The sequence below is a fragment of the Balaenoptera musculus genome, chromosome 2, assembly GCF_009873245.2.
Source record: "Balaenoptera musculus isolate JJ_BM4_2016_0621 chromosome 2, mBalMus1.pri.v3, whole genome shotgun sequence".
In the NCBI taxonomy this organism is placed as follows: Eukaryota; Metazoa; Chordata; class Mammalia; order Artiodactyla; family Balaenopteridae; genus Balaenoptera; species Balaenoptera musculus.
In genome coordinates this window covers 65,420,245-65,443,980 of record NC_045786.1, presented here as the reverse complement: position 1 = coordinate 65,443,980, position 23,736 = coordinate 65,420,245, and the positions used below count along the sequence as shown (strand labels likewise).

Here is a 23,736-nt window from a genome sequence, read left to right as displayed (position 1 = left end):
AGAAATGAAGACAGCCTAAGAGACCTCTGGGACAACATTAAACGCAACAACATTCGCATTATAGGGGTCCCAGAAGGAGAAGAGAGAGAGAAAGGACCAGAGAAAATATTTGAAGAGATTATAGTCGAAAACTTCCCTAACATGGGAAAGGAAATAGCCACCCAAGTCCAGGAAGCGCAGAGAGTCCCATACAGAATAAACCCAAGGAGAAACACGCCGAGACACATAGTAATCAAAGTGGCAAAAATTAAAGACAAAGAAAAATTATTGAAAGCAGCAAGGGAAAAACGACAAATAACATACAAGGGAACTCCCATAAGGTTAACAGCTGATTTCTCAGCAGAAACTCTGCAAGCCAGAAGGGAGTGGCATGATATACTTAAAGTGATGAAAGGGAAGAACCTACAACCAAGATTACTCTACCCGGCAAGGATCTCATTTAGATTTGATGGAGAAATCAAAAGCTTTGCAGACAAGCAAAAGCTAAGAGAATTCAGCACCACCAAACCAGCTCTACAACAAATGCTAAAGGAACTTCTCTAAGTGGGAAACACAAGAGAAGAAAAGGACCTACAAAAACAAACCCAAAACAATTAAGAAAATGGTCATAGGAACATACATATCGATAATTACCTTAAATGTGAATGGATTAAATGCCCCAACCAAAAGACATAGACTGGCTGAATGGATACAAAAACAAGACCCATATATATGCTGTCTACAAGAGACCCACATTAGACCTAGGGACACATACAGACTGAAAGTGAGGGGATGGAAAAAGATATTCCATGCAAATGGAAATCAAAAGAAAGCTGGAGTAGCTATACTCATATCAGATAAAATAGACTTTAAAATAAAGAATGTTACAAGAGACAAGGAAGGACACTACATAATGATCCAGGGATCAATCCAAGAAGAAGATATAACAATTATAAATATATATGCACCCAACATAGGAGCACCTCAATACATAAGGCAACTGCTAACAGCTATAAAAGAGGAAATCGACAGTAACACAATAATAGTGGGGGACTTTAACACCTCACTTACACCAATGGACAGATCATCCAAAATGAAAATAAATAAGGAAACAGAAGCTTTAAATGACACAATAGACCAGATAGATTTAATTGATATATATAGGACATTCCATCCAAAAACAGCAGATTACACGTTCTTCTCAAGTGCGCACGGAACATTCTCCAGGATAGATCACATCTTGGGTCACAAATCAAGCCTCAGTAAATTTAAGAAAATTGAAATCATATCAAGCATCTTTTCTGACCACAACGCTATGAGATTAGAAATGAATTACAGGGAAAAAAACGTAAAAAGGACAAACACATGGAGGCTAAACAATACGTTACTAAATAACCAAGAGATCACTGAAGAAATCAAAGAGGAAATCAAAAAATACCTAGAGACAAATGACAATGAAAACACGACGACCCAAAACCTATGGGATGCAGCAAAAGCGGTTCTAAGAGGGAAGTTTATAGCTATACAAGCCTACCTAAAGAAACAAGAAAAATCTCAAGTAAACAATCTAACCTTACACCTAAAGAAACTAGAGAAAGAAGAACAAACAAAACCCAAAGTTAGCAGAAGGAAAGAAATCATAAAGATTAGAGCAGAAATAAATGAAATAGAAACAAAGAAAACAATAGCAAAGATCAATAAAAAAACATTAAAATGTTTTAAACTGTGAAATTTCCTAGACTCTCAGTGTGTTAAAATTGGAGATCTATGAGCTAGGCTGACCCCAGCCCCTCACTTTACAGATGATGAGACAGAGGTCATGAGAGGGGAGGCCTTGCTCAGGGTCACCCTGCAAGCCAGTGGCATGACCAGGACTGCCCCAAGTCCACCCACTGCCCTCACCACAAGTTTGGGGATGAAGGTCAACACATTCTCCTTATTCTTGCTTCTCCTCAGAGCTCATATTTTGAATTCTGTGCCCATGTTCCTTCTTATCTAGTCCTACTACCACTGCCTTAGTTAAAGCCTCTTGTCCTCTTGCCAGGATGGTGATGACGGTAATAATAATATTAATGATAGCAGCAGCTGACACTGATTGAGCCCTTACTGCTCACCAGGCCCTGTTCTAAACTTTACGAGTATGAACACTTTAAAATCTAACAGCCCTTTGAGGGAGATACTAGTATCACTGTCATCTTATAGATGAAGAAACTGAGGCACAGAAAAGCACAAGGTCATAGAGCTGGTAAGTGGTGGAGCCAGATTTGAATTTGGGCAGTTTGACTCTGGAGTTCATGCTCTCAACCATTTTATTAAACTGCCTTTAGGGGATATTAGCATAATGGGTAACAATTACTACCCCATTTTACAGACCAAGAAACTGTCTTGGTGAGATTAAGCAAGGTCACAAGGCTAGTAAGGAGCAGAGTTGGTTCTCAGACCAAAGCCCTGGCTCTTAAACACCAGTTATACCTCTTCTTGTCATCATGACCACCCTGCCCCCATCAAACTGACAAAATCTAAACCTCCAACAGGAAGGCCAAGAAACAGTATTTTTAACAAACAAATTTAAGAACAACTGGTGTCAGGAGTTTGGGATTGACATGTACACATTGCTGTATTTAATATGGATAACCAACAAGGACCTGCTGTATAGCACAGGGAACTCTGCTCAATATTATGTAACAACCTAAATGGGAAAAGAATTTGAAAAAGAACAGATACATATATATGTATCACTGAATCACTTTGCCGTATACCTGAAACTATCACAACGTTGTTAATCAACTATGCTCCAATATAAAATAAAAAGTTAAAAAAAAAAAAAAAGAACCCCTGGTATCAATGGTATCAAGATTAAGGGACTTTGGAATCAAACAGTACAGAGCATGGGATCCTGGGCCTATCACTTTAACCCCTTTAAGCTTCATTTCTCTCTTCTCTAAAACAGGAATATTAGTTCTTTTAAACCATAGCTAGTATTTATCACCTGCTCACTGTTGCCCAGGCCCAGCGCCTCACATGCAGTTTCAACTGAACACAGTGCCGTCCCACCAGGTTGTGGTGGCAGTTAAATGAGATAACACCAAGTGTTGACCCGGCATGGGCTCACGCTCAGCAGATAATAGCTATAATCTTAGCCACGATGATAGCTCTTCGTCCATTTTGCGTCTTCTCCCCTGCTCCTGGTTAGGAAGATTCTCACGGTTACAATGTGTGTCTTACTCATTTCTGTGTCTGACCAGGGTCTGGCTCGTAGCCGGTGTCCAGTCAATCTGTAGAAATCTGTTGACACAAAGGCCGAGAGCATGTCCTCTGCTTGCTTCCAAGCCCTTAATGATTTTTTGGCTGAAATGAGCCTCTTGCTTTTCATTTTGTTCCAACTGTTCCCAGTTCTTCCATGAACCTGAGCTATATATGCTTCAGTGATTGTGTTTTTGCTTTAGGGATCAGGGACAGCGTAGGGTGGATTTTTGAAGATTTTGCAGACGAGGATGGAAAACCCGGGCAGCTTGGACCAGCCACCGTCACAGTGTAATGGAAGATGTGAGCTGACACACTGATGGCCAAGGTGGGTGGTGATCTCTCCAGACTTTTCCATCTGCATTTGAAGTCTCATGAGGCTCATCACTGCGGCTATGGGAGTGTTTCTCTTGATGTCACCCATAAAGTGGGGTGACCACTGCCTTCCTACATCACAGGGTCACCGTGAAGATCAAATCAAATGACCACATGCTTGTGGAGGCTTTTGCTAACTGTAAAGCTCTGTACTGGGGCTAGGCCTTGGTCAGGTGGGCGTTTGGTTCTCAGTGAGTTGCCCCTCCCCTCGGTGGAGACATCCCTCTCCCAGGACCCAGGGCCTTACCTTCTCATTGTTCTCTCCTCCTACGCCTCTGTTCATTCAGCTCAAGCCAGGCTGGGCTTTCCTGACTTGCTTCTGGATTCTTTCAGACCCACCTTCCTTATCTTTGCCCCCTTGCTTTCAAATTCTTAGCTGACATTTTAATTTTTCTACAGAAACCAGAGTCTTTGCAGCATTTCCATCTTACTTTAGTAGTGCACTGTGTCTGCTGGTAAGTCTTATTTGGCAGTCCTGGCTCATGGACCACTGCCTGAGCATGCAGCTGTCTGATAAGCTCTTAGCCATGTGGGGGAGGTCGTCTGTTCCTGTCTTCATCACACACATGCAAGCCTCCTTTCTCCCGGAGCATCCTGTCACATTGCTTGTCCCAAGCCAAGATCTCGCCTTTCAACAGAACCTCATTCAATCTGTTTCCTTACTGACCTCATGTCATTTCATCAGCATGATCTTCTGGTCCCTTAGTGGCCCTCTGAGTCACTCCAGCTGATGGGATCTAACCCAGAGTTCTGAGAAATTGAACCTGCTGCTGGTGCCAAGAGCTAACAGGCAGGGAGCTGTGAGTGGGACTTGTGCCTGGGACACCTCGGTATAGACACAGCAGGTCCCAAAGGAGGATCTGTTCCCTGCCAGTTGCCCTCAGAAGTCCTGGGCAAAGGCTTGAAGGGCAAGGATCACTAGTGTCCAAGTAGGGGGACCAACTGTCCCAGCTAGCCTGGGTCCAGGAGTTTTGCAGGGCACAGGCCGTTCAGTGCTAAACAGAGAAAGTCCTGGTCTCCCCGTGTCTGGGACAGTTCAGCCTCAAGAGGACAAAAGGGGGTCCTTTCACTTCCGATTTGGATTTGAGGCCCCTCCATTGATTTTTCTCAACTGATGAGGGTGTGAGCAGTGGTTTTGCCTGAGCCTGAAAACTATGTCCCTGTCCAGGTGAATGATGACAAGAGGCAGGCCCAGGCAAGCCCTTGCTGGCCCTCAGCAACCTGCCTGATGGTGTGGGGAAGTGAGACTCATACACGGGGAGAACGGAGAAAGAGCATGTCTGTTTTAGCTAAGGTGGCAAGGCTCCATCAAGACAAGGGAAACCCCAGGAAATAATGATACAGCCCATTATCAGGTAAGTTTGCTGTTGACCAACGATGCCCATATATGGGGTCCTGCAGAATGTACAAATCAGACCTTTTCTTCAGGTGAACACGGCGGGGGAAGGATTTGGAAATGCGTCCTCGATTTAATGCATCTGCTTCCGAGGCCCCTTGCTCACCCGCCACCACTCAATGCATACACGCATATGCACGCACACACGGCCAGCCTCTCCTCCCCTCCTGCACATCCCCGCAGGTCCTTGACCCTTGCTGCTCCTGTGTCCAGACCATGACCGCCACTGGGCTTCCAGATCCCCAAAGGGAGCTGAGTCTCTTGGACGATGACTTTCAGCCCTAACAGCCTCGCTGGCCTCACAGATGTCCTCATGTAGCCCTTTGGCGGCTGAGGGATTGCTGTATCTATCCCCCTGCCCTAGTCATTCCAGGAGCAAGTACCAGATAGCTAGGGACAGCCCCTGTGCCCCAGAGCCCGCTAGACTTATTCAAACGGGCCAGTCCTAAGCCTGCTTACCCTGCCTCACCCATCCTTCCCATGGAAACTGCAATAAAGGCTCTTGCCCAGTTTCCTCTGCTGGCTCTGTCCTGACTGGCCCTGGTGTTACCCCATGTGGCCCTGCAAGGCGTGGGGTGCCTCCTGTTTCTAGGGATCTGTGAGTATAACACTCTTCTTCCTTTGTGATAGTTTTTTCTATGTCTGCATGTCTTATCCTTCCTGACAAAACAAATATCAGGTAGCTTTATCATAGTCAGGCACACACCTAAGCACTCACTGTACATGGATCATCTCATTAAATCTCAGCACAGTCTGTGAAGTGGGTGCTATTATATTTTCAGATGAGGAAACAGAGACCTGAGTACATGCAATTAAAATAACAGAGCCAGGATTAAGAATTCAGGCATGCCAATCTGAAAGACTGCACTCCCAACCTCCACTCTGATTTGCCTCAATTATTATTGAGTAGTTGCCTTATTATTATTATTACATTAGCAGGCAGGGGCAGGGCAGTCTGGTGTCCCCATAAGCTCCCATGTGAGGGCAGAGGTCATGTGGGAGAGCTGAGCCATGTCTCTGGTCCTGGTCCTAAGCAGCCCCACTTGAGAGCTATAAAGGGCCCACGGAGGAGCTGGACCCTAGGTGGGAGGCAACTTTCTGGAGCAACCTGTCTTGATGGATTTGAAGGGCCCTGGGGCAGCCCCTGCCTAGAACTCTCTGTCCAGTGATCTGTTTACAATCACCCTCTACCCCCACCAACTGTCAGTCAAGGTTTTAGGTTATGAGCAACAGACACCAGCTCTGGGTAACTTAAGCAACACTGATTAGAAGACTACTGGTACAGTAACAGAATTGATAGAGAACTTAGAAAGCCGGCGTAAGAATCATTACACACCAAGAGAAAACTGGTGGCTAGGAACACAGCAAATTCACCTTCAGGAACAGTGTGATCAGGAGGCAACCTGGCACCCCGTCCCTGGACTCTCACTGTTGTTACTCTCATGTTGCTGTGTCTTTCTGACGCTGACTCAAGATTCAAAGCCAGTGGGCACTTTTGGGGGTGATGGATATGTTCAGTCTTCATTGTGGTGACGGTTTCATGGATCTCTACATGTGTCAAAGCATATCAAATTGCACATTTGAAATATTTGTAGTTCATTATATGTATTCTTACCTTAATAGCACTATTTAAATAATATAGTCTGGAGAGAGCCCTGGTGCCTAAAGCTGGGAGGCGGCAGGGAGGGGAGTGGAAGATGAAACAGAGAGTGGGGGGCAGAGGTCAACAGACCAGATTCATGTAGAGGCCAGACTGGCCAAGAGAGGCAAACCAAGGCTCCTCTCCCCAGCTCTTCTGGAGGGTCCTAGACCTCTTGCTGGGTCGTGGTTTGTCAATAGCAAGTTAAACTTGTAGCTGATGTTAGCTTTGATGGAGAAACTACTTCTTCTTCCTCTTTAGGCCTAGCTCTCTGCTCCTCTAACCATCTTTTACTTACTGAGCCTCAGTATGGGAGGAGCAAACTCCCTTCCTTTAGGAGTGGCATTGAGAAAAGTCTCAATGTCTAGAACTGTTGAGGGATAGCATTGCTCAAATGGGTTGCCCTGAAGCAGATAGTGAGGCATGAATTTGTAGCAAGTCATTTATTTAGCTCTTAGGGGACATAGGTAAGGGGATAGGGAAGCAGGACAAAGCCTGGGGCCCCTCAGACAAAGGCCTATGAGGGCAGCTTCTGCCGATCCCTCAGGGAAGTCTGGAGTGGGAAGAACACCTCAGATGTCCCAAGCTGAGCTGGGCTCACATACTGTGGCCCACCACCCCACCCGCTGGGAGAGGAGGAGGATGCCTACTTCCAGGCACTCCCTGCATTCTTCACTCCAGCAGCCAAGGGCAGCTCCCCCAGAAGAGGTGCGAGTGCTGCTGTGGGAGGTGGACAGGGGCCCAGAAATGATGAAAGGTGCTCTGGATGCAGCACCAACACTGTCCATGACAAGCCAGTGTCTCCTTCAAATCCCAGCAAGTCCAGGGCTTGGTCGACAGAGGTAATGGAAAGGCAGCCTCATTTGGAGGAAGGTGAGCCTTGGCGCCCAGAGACCCCAGACTTAATTATCACATGATTCTTTTACTTGGCTGTGTGCTTTCAGCCTATAGGGCAAACCAGGCTTAGTTACACACATCTGACACATTCTTCCACTGCTCCCGTCAGAGGTATGCAGAAAGATCAGTTTTCAAAAAGTGCTACACCTTCGATTTTAGTCTGACTACTAATTTTGTCACACTACTATTATATTCTGCTGGAGACATGTGGGGTATCCGCCTATCGGGCCGGTGGGGTGGGAGGGAGGGCAGGGAGAGTGTGAGGGGTCAGTGCTCAAAGTCAGCTGACTGGTTTCACAGGCAGGACCCCGTGCCGCTGCACAGAACAGAACGTGGGGACTGGAAATGCGAAGACTATTTAGTCCACAGGGCTCATTGTACAGATGGGGAAACTGAGGCCCAGAAAGGAGAGACTCTCCACTCCTTTAGCTTATATTTACCCAGCACCTCTCTGTGCCAGGGCTTGCACCAGAGCCTGGGAACAGAATGCCAGGATGCCACAGATTCCGACCTTTTAGCTTTTCACCTTGAAATAATTATAGATTCACAAGAAGCTGTAAATATGGTACAGAAAGGTCCCAAGTGCCCTTCACACAGTTTTCCCCAGTGGCAACATCTGGAATAAAATTACAGTGTAATATTAAAACCAGGAAACTGACATTGGTACAAGCACACAGTGTTTACATGTACTAATTAATGTGTGTACAGGGGGGTGTGTGTGTGTGTGTGTGTGTAGTTCTAGGTACTGCTATCACAGGTATAGATTTGTGTGCCCATCATACAATCGAGACATGGAGCTTTTCTGTCACTGCAAAGGAGCTCCCTCTGTGTTCCCTTCATAGTTGTCCACACCCGCCCCCCCCACCCCCATTCCTCGGCCACTGCTAAACTACTTTCCATCTCAGACCTTGCTTTTAGGGGGCTCACCTTTTAGGAGGGAGAGAGATGCAGATACAAATCTTGGCAATACGAGGAATAGTAAATGCCTATATATGTATAGGAATGAAATAATACCATGACATTTGGGTGCAGTTAATGTCACACTCCTGAGGGTGTCTAAGTCAGATTGAATCCATTGAAAGGGGACCAGAAATGGGGTAGTTTCAGCCATTAAAAAGAATGAGGTCGCACTGAGTTAGCTGACGTAGAACAATCTTCAAAGCAGACGACGGAAGGCAAAGGACAGAACGGTACATTCTGGCTTGTGTGTGTGTGTGTGTGTGTGTGTGTGTGTGGCAGCTCTGTAATCAAATGTCATGTGTACATACACAAACAAACACCACTAATGGTATCACCTGTGGAAAGTGAGACCAGCGGCTGAGGAGGGAGGGATACTCGCTCCTTGTCTACTCTCTTGTGCTATTTCAGTTTTCACTGTGTGCGTGACTTGCTTTTATTAAAAGGAAATGGAATCATTTTGGATCCTCCTTAAGCAAGGAGGAACGTATCCTGTTTATTCGTATCTTCAGATCGCCACATCCTTGCTTTCTCCTCTCCCTTGGGTTTGCAAAAGGCCCTCTAGGGACTTAGCAGTCTAAAAAGGGGGTTGTGCAGCCTCTAGTTGCCATGGTAGCTGTTGCTCCTGGTGACACAAGATGCAGGCCTGGCCCTCCCAGCCCTGTGAGCAGGGGGCTTGGAACCTCCACACCACCCTGGGTACCGGATGTTAAAAAAGATGTCTCTACCAGTGCTAGCGTGGGATGAGTCGGCTGTGTGATTTCAGGAAGACACTGTGTTCAGTGGTCTGCACTGCATGGTGTACGCTTTCTAAAGACAAATGTTCTTTACCTAAAAACATCTTTACGACTGCCTCGGAGCACCAAGCCCCATTCTCCTCCCCGCTGGGATAATCTGGTTTAACTGCCTCTACTGGTTTCTAAACACAGAGTCTGGTTTAGCGGTTGTCTTGGGGGCAGCCCATTCTCACACCAGGGTCCCCTCCCAGCCCATTCAGCTTCCTCTCTCAGACCCAGAAACAGGGAGAATTGTTTATTGCTTCTTAAGGGGCTGGAGAACCCTTATTGACCACAAGAAGAAAATCGAGCTACCTTCCAGTGGGTGGGGCTCATGTCAAGATAGCTTTTGTTCTTTTCTGGTGAGTCAACAAGAGCAATAAATGACATAAATTAATTTCTTAATAAACTATTGTGATACATTAAATTCCCAATAGGTTCTTCTGCTTCAGTTCAAGTGTGTGTTGATAGAATAAAAGTAAAATGCAGTGAGAACTAGAGGAGAGAAGTAAATTAGCTCTCTTGGGGAGGAGTGGGCTGGGGAAGGGAATTTTTGTGGTGGCCCTTGAAGGTTGGGTAGGAGTTCACCAGGTGAAGAAATGAGAAGGTGAGCTATCATATGCTTGGTGCTAAAACCAGGGGCCTGACTCTGACCAGAGATTTTCAGAAATATACCATGCTTCCATGGCCCCGACCCGTCTCCATCTCCAGGACTGAAGGCATATGTTCAGGTGAACTCAGAGCCTGGAGAGAGGCGATGCTGTCTTGTCAGCTGGCCAGGACATGTTCAGTCCAGATGGAGCCTGTAATACGCCGATGTGGACCAAATTGCCAGATACTCCACTTCTCTTGTGGAACCAGTGTCCTGGGAACAGGCTGGGGCTGCTGCCCTAAAGTAAGGCCTTACCATTCATGCTGTGATTTCTGTGGGTGCAGACTAGACAGGGTTAAAAGACTGGGGAGAAAAGAAAGGCAAGGCAAGGTGGAGAAAGCAGGAAAGGCCAGGCAAGTTTGCTTTGGTGAAGGTCTCAGGCCACGACTCACAGGGGTAACATGATTCACAGACATCCTCCAAGGCCTGATTATTCGAGGCTCACATTTACTTCCTCTGGGACTCCCAAAGCCTGGTGGTTCTTGGCCCCTCTCAAAAACAAAAGGCAAAAATAATATTTTAATTTTCTCCAACAGAAAGTCTGTGTTATAGCTACTAGCCTTATTCCAAGAACCAATTCTTAGGAAATTGGATTAGGACATAAATTTACAGAGTTCCTGGATCAGCCCAGGATTCTTTTTCCACTTACGCCACATGTGCTCCACCCTGCCTTCTTCCTCTTTGCGTCTGAGATGCAGAGCCCAGCCTCGGGTTTTGCAGTCACCCCCTCAGTGTGGAGGCTGGTGGAAAGAGCCGCATTAGGGAACCAGGGCTCTAGTCCCAACTCCACCAACTCCTGAGATACCTCCAGGAGACCACATCCACTCCATGGGCCTCAGCTTCCCCATCTAGAAAGGAAAGGTTGCACTAGATCTTTCATAGAAAAAAATCTGCATACCCATTTTTTAGGGAGGGGAGTCAGTTAAAATTTTACCCACATAACTGAAAATTAAAGTGTTTGGAAGCCACTGGAATAAATCATCTTCAAGGCTGTACCCAGACCTAATTTCTGTAAGTCTCTAGACTTCTCCATGCTCAAAAGTGGAGGTAGAGTGGGGAGGAGGGAGGTGGATTGGCTTCAGCCAGGTCCCTGCGGCAACCCTCCCACCGTTGCCCTCTTTTTTTTTTCTTATTTATTTATTTATTTATGGCTGTGTTGGGTCTTCGTTTCTGTGCTAGGGCTTTCTCTAGTTGCGGCGAGCAGGGTCCACTCTTCATCGCGGTGCGCGGGCCTCTCACTGTCGCGGCCTCTCTTGTTGCGGAGTACAGGCTCCAAACGCGCAGGCTCAGTAGTTGTGGCTCACGGGTCCAGTTGCTCCGCGGCATGTGGGATCTTCCCAGACCAGGGCTCGAACCCGTGTCCCCTGCATTGGCAGGCGGATTCTTAACCACTGCGCCACCAAGGAAGCCCCCGTTGCCCTCTTTTAATAAAGGAGTGTGTGTCACACATGTCACCTGTCTCCTGGGCTGAATGGTGGTGGCACTGGCAGCGGGCTCTTGCTGCACATGTTTCTGATGGCTGGAGCAGTGAGGGGGTCTCCTGTGCTAAGGATGCAGAAGGGGGTGGGAGGGGAGTTGGGTGGCTGAGGAGGAGAGGCTCTTGCCCAGCCACCAAGCCCTGCCCCACCCTCTCTGGAGAACAGACCACTCCAGGAAGGAGAAGGGAAGGGGCCTGAGATCATGTATCCAGTATGACCCACTGGAGTGTGTACTTGCGGTGTCTCAGTGGAGTCACACAGCCTCATGGGGGTAAGTCTGAGCGTTACTGAGTCCAAGCTCATACCGCTCGCTGCACGACAGGCCAGTCAATCGAGAGGTGAGGCGTTGTGGCAAGGAACAGCGATTTTATTCAGAAAGCCAGCAAACGAGAAGACAGTGGACTCGTGTCCCAAAGAACCATCTTGCCCAGGTTTGGACGCTAGTTCCTTTTATAGAACAAAGAGAGGGAGGTGAGGAGGTAAAGTAAAAAGAAGGCAATCGGTTGTTGGAAATATTTCCTGGTTCCGGCCAGACTCCAGAGGGGATGTGTTAATTTCTTCCTTCCTGCAGCCATTCACAGGCGGGCCTGTTGGTGGTGGTGGGGGGGTTCCTGTGAGCTAAACAAAGGTATTTTAACTTAACACTCAGGCATGGGAGGCAGAGTTCCTGGAGAATGGGCCATTATGTATACTTTAAGCTCTAGGCAACATCCCTTTAGTGATTAACTTGTAGCAGAAGGAATACAGTACAAAGGTTAAAGTGAAAGCACCATCCCAATATGGAGTCAGATTTGTTCTTCCCTGTTTCAGGAGCAGTCCCTTTCTACAGGTAAGCAAAGTGAGGAACAGGGAGAGGAAGCACACTGGCCTCAGGCAACAAGTGGTGAGCCCAAAGTGCTGATTCTGGGGGCGGTGGGGTGGGCAGGACCATCAGGGTCATGACCCCTGGGTAAGCAAGTGGGGCCACATGAACTCACCTATTTCTGCTTCAAGAAGACTAGTCAGGATTCTTTTTCTGGGACTTGGGAAACAAAGCAGGTGGTTGAGAATAATCAAAACGGCCTTCTGAATGAGTGAAAATGAACTGAGTGTCTCTTCTGGGTCAGGTGCTTCCTCATGGGGTGTTTCATTGAATCCTCACAACCATGTGCTTTGGTATTCGGGGCAGACACCCCTCACCCCCCACAGAGAACTCAGAGAGGGTGAGGGGGCTGCCAGGGAGGGCAGAGCTCCAGCCAAGGCCAGCCCTTCTCACTCACAGGTCTTGTTCCCATCAGGGGGCCCGCTGGCCACACTTGCCAAACAGCTGATTGTCCCACGTGAGTTCCATGAGTACAGCCCCTCCCTCCTGTCCCTGACCCAGTGCTGGGTACGGAGGAGATGCTCAGAACCAGAGCATGAGTGTTTTCCAGCCTATTTTAAAGTATTTGAAGCCACTGTTGTGAACTGCTCTCCCCCACCCCTTCTTCCACCTGTGTGCTCCTGTGTGCCAGAAAGCCTTCCAACAGCTAAAGGGAAAACAAGTCTTTCCCTTTAGCAGGAAACTATACCTTAGTGGGGTCCTAGGAAAGGAGCACTGTGCTGGGAGTCTAGTACTGGAGCAACCGCAAGCCCACTGCATGCTTCAGTTTCCCCATCTATGCCATGAAGGTGCCTTTGGTGAGCCTTAAGCCCTCTTCAGGGCCCATGACCCCTGACCCTTTATGGGTGGAGCTTCCAATCTCTCCCAGGAGCAGGGCCAAGAAGGAATCCCTGTCTAGGTTTGCCATCCAGAGGCAGCCACACAGAGATCCCATCTCTGTGGTCCTTGCTGCTTTTCTACTTAAAAATAGTCCTCACTCAGCTTTGGCTAGATCAAAGGGACACACTGCTGGAACTTGCTGGCCAGAGGCTGTCACTGTTAACTCTTGCCCGCTGGTTACAGGTGGATTATAGCAAGTCCTGTGGGGACATAAAGAAGAAATAAGGAATATAAGTTCTGTGAGGGCAGGAACCATTGATCGTCTATTTATCTCTTGGATGGCATAGAATATTTCTATGCCATAAAGAAGAAATGAGGAATATAAGTTCTGTGAGGGCAGGAACCATTGATCATCTATTTATCTCTTGGATGGTATAGAATATTTCTTGAAGGAATGTTTGAATGAAATAGTGAATGAGCAGAGGTGATTCCTACCTAGAGCTGATAGACTCGTTGGGGAGAGAAGAGATATATACACAAAAAGTTAAATAATGATCTAAGGACCGAGTAACCGTGCAAAGCAATGGTATGACATGTTGCAAGACAGCATTGGTGGTGCAGGAACACAGTGTAACTAATTCTGGGCTGAGGAGAGCAGGAAGAGCCTCCAGAAGAAGTTGGACTTTGGGCTGGACCTTGAGGGATGAGTCCGGTTTGAGGGGTGTGGAGCCCCCAGATGCTTGCCCTGAAGAGGCAGTTCCTGCAAAGCTTCCGTGTTGGAAATGAGCAAAACATGCTCAAGCTCTCCAACAGAGGATGTGTCTCTGCTATGGAGAGAAGGGAGACTGGACAGGACTGGCGGGGCTCAGAGTGTTCTGGCCCAGGCTCTGCCCCTCAGTTTGTCTGTCTGACAGATGGAGGTCAGAATGTCTACCCCCCTGGGATCTTGTTGGGATTTCCTGGGATGTGTTTGCACAAGCATTTTGCGGTCTGAGCAATGTTTTGCAAATACTCACTGTAATCCCAAGATGAAACCTGTTGCTCAAGGCAGGCACAGTGTTTGCTCTCTCTGTGTTTTCCTCAAGCTGAGGGACGGCGACTCAAGGCCCAGGAAACAAACACTGACCAAATCAGTAACCGTTTATGGAGGTGCTACTGTGGGTGGAGCCCCACAGGGGATACAAGAGGAGGAAGATGGGTCCCAGCCATCCAGGGCTTAAAAAGGAGATAAGAAAAGCAGGTGAAAACTTAATATCCCCTGAGATTTTGTGTATCAGTTGAAAATGATAATAGAACTTGCTGGAATGATATTAGGTCAACTTAACTGCCCTGTTTTCCATGAGAAGGTCATTTCAACCCCAAAGGTGTGAGACTGGGGTGGGGTGATAGGCCATATTCCATCTCATTAGCATGAGCCCTAGTGACATCAGCAGGAAAACAGAGCCTCTGCTTACTTTTCTTGGCCCCAGGGAACAGCTCCTTGTGAGCCTCTCTCCCAGACACAAGGTGCATAATGTGGGTGAGGTCAACTTTGATGGTTCTAAAAATGTATACCCCTGTGTCTGCTCTTACACTGTGTGCCAAGGCAGGGAGAACAGGAGAAAATCTCCATTGAGCAGAGGAGGGACTGGATCCTGAACAGGGGAGGTGACTTTCCCAGGCCAGACAGTGAGTTAGCCTGGGCATAGAAGCCCCCTCTCCTGATTAATGCCTGGAGCTGCTTTGGTTCCTGCTGACCCTGCTTAGAACTGGAGTTGGGCATTGGGAATGGTTGACTGGAGTGGGGAGATTCCTCTGTGGGATGCTGATGTGGCTAGTCTACTACAGTCATTCACTAAATATCGATGGAGTAACTTTTATAATCCAGGCACTGCTCTAGTGTTGAGATTCATTCAAGAATAAAACAGACACAAGTCCCCGCCCTCATGGAGCTTACATTCTAGTGGGAGAGGAGGCAGACAAAAAACAATAAGGAAGCACATTATATAGCACATTAGAAGATGATACATGCTGTGGAAAGAAGGGAGTAGAGCCGGATAATGGGGATCAGTAGTTTGGGGTGGGTGAGAGCCACCTTTAAGACAGGGTGCTCAGGGTAGACTTCATTAAGAAGGTGTGAGATGAGCAAAAGCTTGAAGGAGGGGAGGGAGTTAGCCAGGTAGATCTCTGGAAGAAGAATGTTCCAGGCAGAGGGAGTGGTCAGTGCAAAGGCCCTGGGGCAGAAGTGTGCCCGGTATGTTCAAGAAATACTGAGGAGGCCAGTGTGGCTGGAGCTGAGTGAGCAAGGGGAGAGCCCAAGATGAGGGCACACAGGTCATGGGGCCATGTCATGGGGAGGAATACGGAGGGCTTTGTAGTTATTCTCAGTGGGATGAGAAACCATCTAAAGGTTTTAAGCAGGGGAGTGACTCATGTAACTTACATTTGAACAGCATCTCCAGGGCAGCTGAATAGAGAACAGACTATAAGGGGATGAGGGTGGAACAGAGGGTGAGTTAGGAGGCTGTCCAGGTGAGCGGTGATGGTCCCTCTGGCTCAGGTGGGACCTGCAGAGGGGCAGTCAGATTCTATATCTATTTCTAATGTAGAAGTAGAAGCAGCAAGATTTGCTTGTGGGTTGGATGTCAGACATGTGGGAAAGAAAGGAATAGATGAGTACTCCATAGTTCTGAGGTGAATGGGGAAGGGGTCGTTTACTGAGATGGGAACAGCAGGTGGCTCAGAGTTAGGGATACCGTGAGTCCAGTTTTGGACGTGTTAAGTTTGAGATGCATATTGACATCCAAGTGGAGATGTTAACTGGCCGTTGGAATTACTGGACCACAGTTCAGGGCCAAGATTGGGGATGGAGACATGCATTGTTGATGAGCTAGCTGACAAGGACTTTAGTTTAGATAGAAAAGATAGGCTGAGCCCAACTTATAAAGGCCAGATAAAAGAATGGGATCTATCCATAAGTCAGGACACTGAGAAGGAGACAGTGAGTTAGAAGGAAACCAGGAGAGGGTGGGATTCTGGAAGTCAAGAGAAGACAGAGGTTCAAGAAAGAAAGAGAATTCACCTTCGTCAGACACTGCTAAGGGCTGAGAATGACCCCTTGGCTTGGCCATGAGGACATTGTTGTTCATCTTATTAAGAAAGGTTTCCTTGGGCGATAGAAGTCCGATTGGAGTGGGTTCCAAAAAAAAAAAGGGAAATGACGAAGTGGAGACTGAATATAAGCAACTCTTTCAGAAGGTTTTGCTATTAAGGAGAAACTGGGCAATAGCTAGAGGAAAGAGAAGAGGAAAATGATGCAGAAAGCAAGGAGATAATTGCAAGTCACAGTCCTTGAGTGGGTGAGGGGATGAGGACTCCAGGGCACAGGGGGCGAGGCAGCCGCAGGGAGGAGCACATGCAGGTGAGCCATCGTTTTCCCTTTGGCTTGTCCACATCTCAGCTGCCTTTCCGGACTCATCCTGGCAGAGGAAAGTGGCCGTAGCAGTGTTCCCACCCTACAGCAAGCAGAGCAAATCCACGGGCTACAGACTCAGGTCTTAAAATCAGCCCAAAGAATCAACAAATAATATGTTGTAGGGCTGGAGGGAAGACATCATGCTTTTGACAAAAAAAATGTAGAAGAAAAGTGCTTTAAGCCAAAAAACAACCAGTTGGGAGTATGTCATGTAACGAAGCTCTGTGTCCCCTCTACAGTAAAATATGTCCTACTTTACCCAAGAAATGAGGAAAAGAGGTTTTCGCTATTTTTCCTTCCATGATGATGTTTCATTTTGTTACTAATCAGACTAAGGCAAATAAAAATTGAAAATATCATTTTTTGCCAAATGGACAAATATTTTAAGGGATAATTCTTAGTATTCAAAAATGTTCTGTTAAACAGGCATTTCTTAAAATGTGGGTGGGAGTGAAAAATTGGTTCAAGATCTTTGAGAAGCAGTTTGGCTATTGGCTGTAACCAAAATACTTAGGAAATTTCATACTTCTTGGGCCCAGTAATTCCTCTTTTGGGAATCCAGCCTAGAGAAACCATTGGAAACTTGGACAAAGATTTAATAACAAGATTTCTCAAAAACTTGTTTATGGTAATGGAATAAATATAAGAAACTTAACTGTCCAAACATAGAAGACTAGTTTACAACATTTTGACACATTCATATTTAATAATATGGAGAAATGTTTAACATATGTTGGTAAGTGAAAAAAAGTTACAAAATTATTCCAAGTGAATTATTCAATCCCATCTTAGGGATTGTACATCCACTCTTTAATTATGTCTAGACTAAAAATTATGTATTGAATTATTTAAAATTTTAATAACCATATGTTTCTCCATATTTCTAGTTGCATTTTCTTCATACCAACTGGGCTGGTTTCATTTCTGCCCATTTTTATTTAAGTTCTTATTCTTTTTTTATGAATATTTTTCTTTCCTTTCCTTCTTTGAGAATTCTTAATATGCTTAATGTCTATTATTTTCACTTCTTACAAAATGAATTCCCCCTATTATTGGTTTGATTGGCTGTCTTCTTTGCAGTCATTCTTTTGAGGTCTTTTGGAATACCAGCTTGTTGACTCATCTTGAATGGTGTGTGTGTGTGTGTGTTGTGTTGTGTGTTCAGCCCTTCTCTAGAAGTTCTGCGTTGCTTCCACCCAGCTTCCTGGCCCCCTCAGTTCAATATTAGCCTTACCTCGGTGGCCTGGGGCTCCCATCCAGGGAGAGCTGAGGATACCATGGGTCCAGTCACCAAGCAGCAGTTGTTGTGGTCCAGCTCTTGGCTAGGAGGCTAAGTACAAAATATAAATCACAGTCCCAGGCAATGGTCAGACACAGCTTTTTCCAGCCCTCTCCCATAAGCAGGGGCATGGCATGTTTCTGCTTCATCTCTGGTCAACAGAGATGTTTATCTTATTTGAGATCAGTTGGTCTTTTAAACTAAAAAAAATTTTTTTATCTATCATTGCTTTGTGTGTGGTACAGATGAGGGGGCCTCAAAGAGTGAATGTAATACCATCTTAACCAGAAGTCCCAAGTCTCAGCTTCTTTTCTGACTCTGGCTTGTGGCTATGAAGAAGTGTCATTAGCATTTATGCCCACCTTTTGCTAACTGCTTCGCTTACTCTACTCCCAATTTTCCCCAGGTACTTGGGTGTCTCACATGTGCTCACGAGCCAGCCTGATCAAATTCCACCAATCTGGTGCTCCTGGAGCTGTCTACTACCTGGCAGCCCTCCTACTGGCTGTACTGTCCTAGCACCTCCCAGTACAGGGGTGATCTCCTGGACTTCCAAACATTCAAGACCCCCGAGTCCAAACAGTACCGGAGTCTCCTGCAGTCCCTGCAAAGAATTCCCTGCATTCCCTATCTCTTCAGAGAACTCAGACCAGAGTTCAAGGGCAGAGTTGAAGAACGGACCCGTGCTTTCCTCTCCTTCTTTCCAGATTTCACCCCCAAGCCCTCCACTTAACAATGTTCTCCTCAGTGGCCCCTTTCACACAGGTGACACTGATTTCTAGGAGACAGCAGTGAGTAGTCCTGAGAGAGATCTTAGTTCCCCTGCCCAGGAATTGAACCTGGGTAGCCTGGATGAAAACCAGGAATCCAAGCCGTTAGTCCACCAGGGGCTACAGGCTAGAAGCAAAGTGCCTCTGGCTCTTTCCCCCATTGAAAGCAAGAATGTTTCAAGGAGGCAAAAACTGCAAAATAGGTACAAAGTTTATTATTAGAGACACAGACCAATGTATGGGAGAGCACACAGAGAAAGAGTTTATTTATTTGTCAGAAGCAAGGCAGAAATACACACCCAGAGAGAAAGGGTATGGCCGTCCTTCCTAATGAGGAGGAGCGCAGGAAAGAGGTGATTTAAATCACTTACATAGGACAGTTCTTCCGGGTCTTTGTTTACCTTTGGCCAATTATCTGGTTTCTTTTTCCACACCTGACCTGCCCTAGGACCCTCCCCAACATGCCTGCCAACTTTTTGCTAAGATGGATCCCACCGCAGAGGACTGTGGTGGTATGTCCCACACCTATTATGGGGTGGCGCCCCCTCCCTTTCTGACCCCCAAGGAGCCTTCCGGCCCATGTGCACAGGGAAGTTTTCCTTGACCTCAGGAGTGGTCATCTTATCTCTTTACTGCAGCAGAGCTCAGCTTCTGCCACTAGCTTTGTCCTTGGAGCATCTGGGTGAGAGCAAAGCTTCAGTTTTGCTCCACTTGACACATACCAGCTGTCCAGCCCAGGGGCCCATCTATCTCCTACCTCAAAACCAGCTCATGTGAATGAGTCCATCAATCACAACCCCCCTCTGAATCCCAGGCTGGGCTACCTTCTGCATGTGACTAGAAATAAATGCCCAACATTAGCAGTGATTTTATTTGGGTAGGTAGATTATAGTGATTTTTTAAAAATCTTTTTTAAAGTGTGTGTGTTTGCTTTTAGGTATTTTTCTAATTCTCTACACTTAATGTTTACAATTTTGTAATCACGCAACTATATTATTGGGGACATTTAGGCTTCTTCCCTGTCCTGGCTATTGTAAATAGTGCTGCAATGAACATTGTGGTATGTGTATCTTTTTGAATTATGGTTTTCTCAGGGTATATGCCCAGTAGTGGGATTGCTGGGTCATATGGTAGTTCTATTTTTAGTTTTTTAAGGAATCTCCATACTGTTCTCCATAGTGGCTGTATCAATTTACATTCCCACCAACAGTGCAGGAAGGTTCCCTTTTCTCCACACCCTCTCCAGCATGTATTGTTTGTAGATTTTTTGATGATGGCCGTTCTGACCTGTGTGAGGTGATATCTCACTGTAGTTTTGATTTGCATTTCTCTAATAATTAGTGATGTTGAGCAGCTTTTCATGTGCTTCGTGCCCATCTGTATGTCTTCTATGGAGAAATGTCTATCTAGGTCTTCTGCCCATTTTTGGATTGGGTTATTTGCTTTTTCAATATTGAGCTGCATGAGCTGTTTATATATTTTGGAGATTAATCCTTTGTCCGATGATTCATTTGCAAATATTTTCTCCCATTCTGAGTGTTGTCTTTTCATCTTGTTTATGGTTTCCTTTGCTGTGCAAAAGCTTTTAAGTTTCATTAGGTCCCATTTGTTTATTTTTGTTTTTATTTCCATTACTCTAGGAGGTGGATCAAAAAAGATCTTGCTATGATTTATGTCAAAGAGTGTTCTTCCTATGTTTTCCTCTAAGATTTTTATAGTGTCCAGTCTTACATTTAGGTCTCTAATCCATTTTGAGTTTATTTTTGTGTATGGTGTTAGAGAGTGTTCTAATTTCATTCTTTTACATGTAGTTGTCCAGTTTTCCCAGCACCACTTATTGAAGAGGCTGTCTTTTCTCCATTGTATATCCTTGCCTCCTTTGTCATAGATTAGTTGACCATAGGTGTGTGGGTTTATCTCTGGGCTTTCTATCCTGTTCCATTGATCTATATTTCTGTTTTTGTGCCAATACCATATTGTCTTGATGACTGTAGATTTGTAGTATAGTCTGAAGTCAGGGAGTTTGATTCCTCCAGCTCCTTTTTTTTTCCCTCAACACTGCATTGGCTATTCGGGGTCTTTTATGTCTCCATACAAATTTTAAGATTTTTTGTTCTAGTTCTGTAAAAAATGCCATTGGTAATTTGATAGGGATTGCATTGAATCTGTAGACTGCTTTGGAGAGTATAGTCATTTTCACAATATTGATTCTTCCAATCCAAGAATATGGTATATCTCTCCATCTGTTGGTATCATCTTTAATTTCTTTCATCAGTGTCTTATAGTTTTCTGCATACAGGTCTTTTGTCTCCCTAAGTATTTTATTATTTTGTTGCAGTGGTAACTGGGAGTGTTTCCTTAATTTCTCTTTCAGATTTTTCATCATTAGTGTATAGGAATGCAAGAGATTTCTGTGCATGAATTTTGTATCCTGCAACTTTACCAAATTCATTGATTAGCTCTAGTAGTTTTCTGGTGGCATCTTTAGGATTTTCTATGTATAGTATCATGTCATCTGTGAACAGTGAGAGTTTTACTTCTTCTTTTCCAATTCGTATTCCTTTTATTTCTTTTCCTTCTCTGATTGCCATGGCTAGGACTTCCAAAACTATGTTGAATAATAGTGATGAGAGTGGACATCCTTGTCTTGTTCCTGATTTTAGAGGAAATGCTTTCAGTTTTTCACCATTGAGAATGATGTTTGCTGTGGGTTTGTCATATATGGCCTTTATTATGTTGAACTAGGTTCCCTCTATGCCCAGTTTCTGGAGAGTTTTTATCATAAATGGGTGTTGAATTTTGTCAAAAGCTTTTTCTACATCTATTGAGATGATCATATGGTTTTTACTCTTCAATTTGTTAGTATGGTGTATCACATTGATTGATTTGCGTATATTGAAGAATCCTTGCATCTCTGGGATAAATCCCACTTGATCATGGTGTATGATCCTTTTAATGTGTTGTTGGATTCTGTTTGCTAGTATTTTGCTGAGGATTTTTGCATTTATATTCATCAGTGATATCGGTCTGTAATTTTCTTTTTTTGTAGTATCTTTGTCTGGTTTTGGTATCAGGGTGATGGTGGCCTCATAGAATGAGTTTGGGAGTTTTCCTTCCTCCACAATTTTTTGGAAGAGTTTGAGAAGGACGGGTGTTAGCTCTTCTCTAAATGTTTGATAGAATTCACCTGTGAAGCCATCTGGTCCAGGACTTTTGTTTGTTAGAAGATTTTTAATCACAGTTTCAATTTCATTCCTTGTGATTGGTCTGTTCATATTTTCTATTTCTTCCTGGTTCAGTCGTGGAAGGTTATACCTTTCTAAGAATTTGTCCATTTCTTCCAGGTCGTCCATATTATTGGCATAGAGTTGCTTGTAGTAGTCTCTTAGGATGCTTTATATTTCTGCAGTGTCTGTTGTAACTTCTTCTTTTTCATTTCTAATTTTATTGATTTGAGTCCTCTCCCTCTTTTTCTTGATGAGTCTGGCTAATGGTTTATCAATTTTGTTTATCTTCTCAAAGAACCAGCTTTTAGTTTTATTGATCTTTGCTATTGTTTTCTTTGTTTCTATTTCATTTATTTCTGCTCTGATCTTTAGATTTCTTTCCTTCTGCTAACTTTGGGTTCTGTTTGTTCTTCTTTCTCTAGTTCCTTTAGGTGTAACGTTAGATTGTTTATTTGAGATTTTTTTGTTTCTTGGGGTAGGCTTGTATAGCTATAAACTTTCCTCTTAGAACTGCTTTTGATGCATCCGATAAGTTTTGGATCGTCGTGTTTTTCTTTGTCATTTGTCTCTAGGTATGTTTTGATTTCTTTAGTGATCTCTTGGTTATTTAGTAATGTATTGTTTAGCCTCCATGTGTTTGTTTTTTCCTTTTTTTCCCTGTAATTGATTTCTAATCTCATAGCGTTGTGGTCAGAAAAGATGCTTGGTATGATTTCAATTTTCTTAAATTTACTGAGGCTTGATTTGTGACCCAAGATGTGATCTATCCTGGAGAATGTTCCATGCACACTTGAGAAGAAAGTGTAATCTGCTGTTTTTGGTTGGAATGTCCTATAAATATCAATTAAATCTATCTGGTCTATTGTGTCATTTAAAGCTTGTGTTTCCTTATTAATTTTCTGTCTGGATGATCTGTCCATTGGTGTAAGTGAGGTGTTAAAGTCCCCCACTATTATTGTGTTACTGTTGATTTCCTCTTTTAGAGCTGTTAGCAGTTGCCTTATGTATTGAGGTGCTCTTATGTTGAGTGCATATATATTTATAATTGTTATATCTTCTTCTTGGATTGATCCCTTGATCATTACGTAGTGTCCTTCCTTGTCTCTTGTAACATTCTTTATTTTAACGTCTATTTTATCTGCGTATTGCTACTCCAGCTTTCTTTTGATTTCCATTGGCATGGAATATCTTTTTCCATCCCCTCACTTTCAGTCTGTATGTGTCCCTAGGTCTGAAGTGGGTCTCTTGTAGACAGCATGTATATGGGTCTTGTTTTTGTATCCATTCAGCAAGCCTGTGTCTTTTGGTTGGAGCATTTAATCCATTCACGTTTAAGGTAATTATTGATATGTATGTTCCTATTACCATTTTCTTAATTTTGGAGGGTTTGTTTTTGTAGGTCCTTTTCTTCTCTTGTGTTTCCCACTTAGAGAAGTTCCTTTAGCATTTGTTGTAGAGCTGGTTTGGTGGTGCTGAGTTCTCTTAGCTTTTGCTTAGGAACACTAGACAGTACTTCAACATTACTCCTGGGGGCCATTTTAAAGAGCAAAACACCAACGAAGAGCACAGGAATGTGAAACACACAGCACTAAATAGATGGTGGGAAGGACATTTGTTTACAGTCTGAGAGCTGAGACAAGTAGGCAGATCATCGCTTTGTCTGACCTCCGCTGGGAACATGCACATCAGGAGACTCAAATGTATTCCCACTTTACCCATGTCCACAATGACTTCAAAAATGCTGCAAGTATTGATTTGAGGGTTACAAATAAATTTTAGCAAGTAGGTGAATTCACAAATGTGGAATCTGCAAATAATGAAGATTGATTGTAGCTAAATCATTTAAGGTTATATTAAACTCATGGGATTCAGACAAAAGCCATTCCCACAGAGGAAATTTATAGAATAAGATGCTACACATTCTCACTTATGG

The 23,736-nt window shown here is 44.7% G+C and overlaps 1 protein-coding gene across 1 annotated transcript in view; it reads left to right on the top strand.

Annotated features, from left to right (window-relative positions):
• The window catches only part of NOX5 (NADPH oxidase 5), an 89,494-nt gene that overhangs the window by 42,707 nt on the left and 23,051 nt on the right, over positions 1 to 23,736 (top strand). The gene's annotated exons all lie outside the window — the stretch shown is intronic.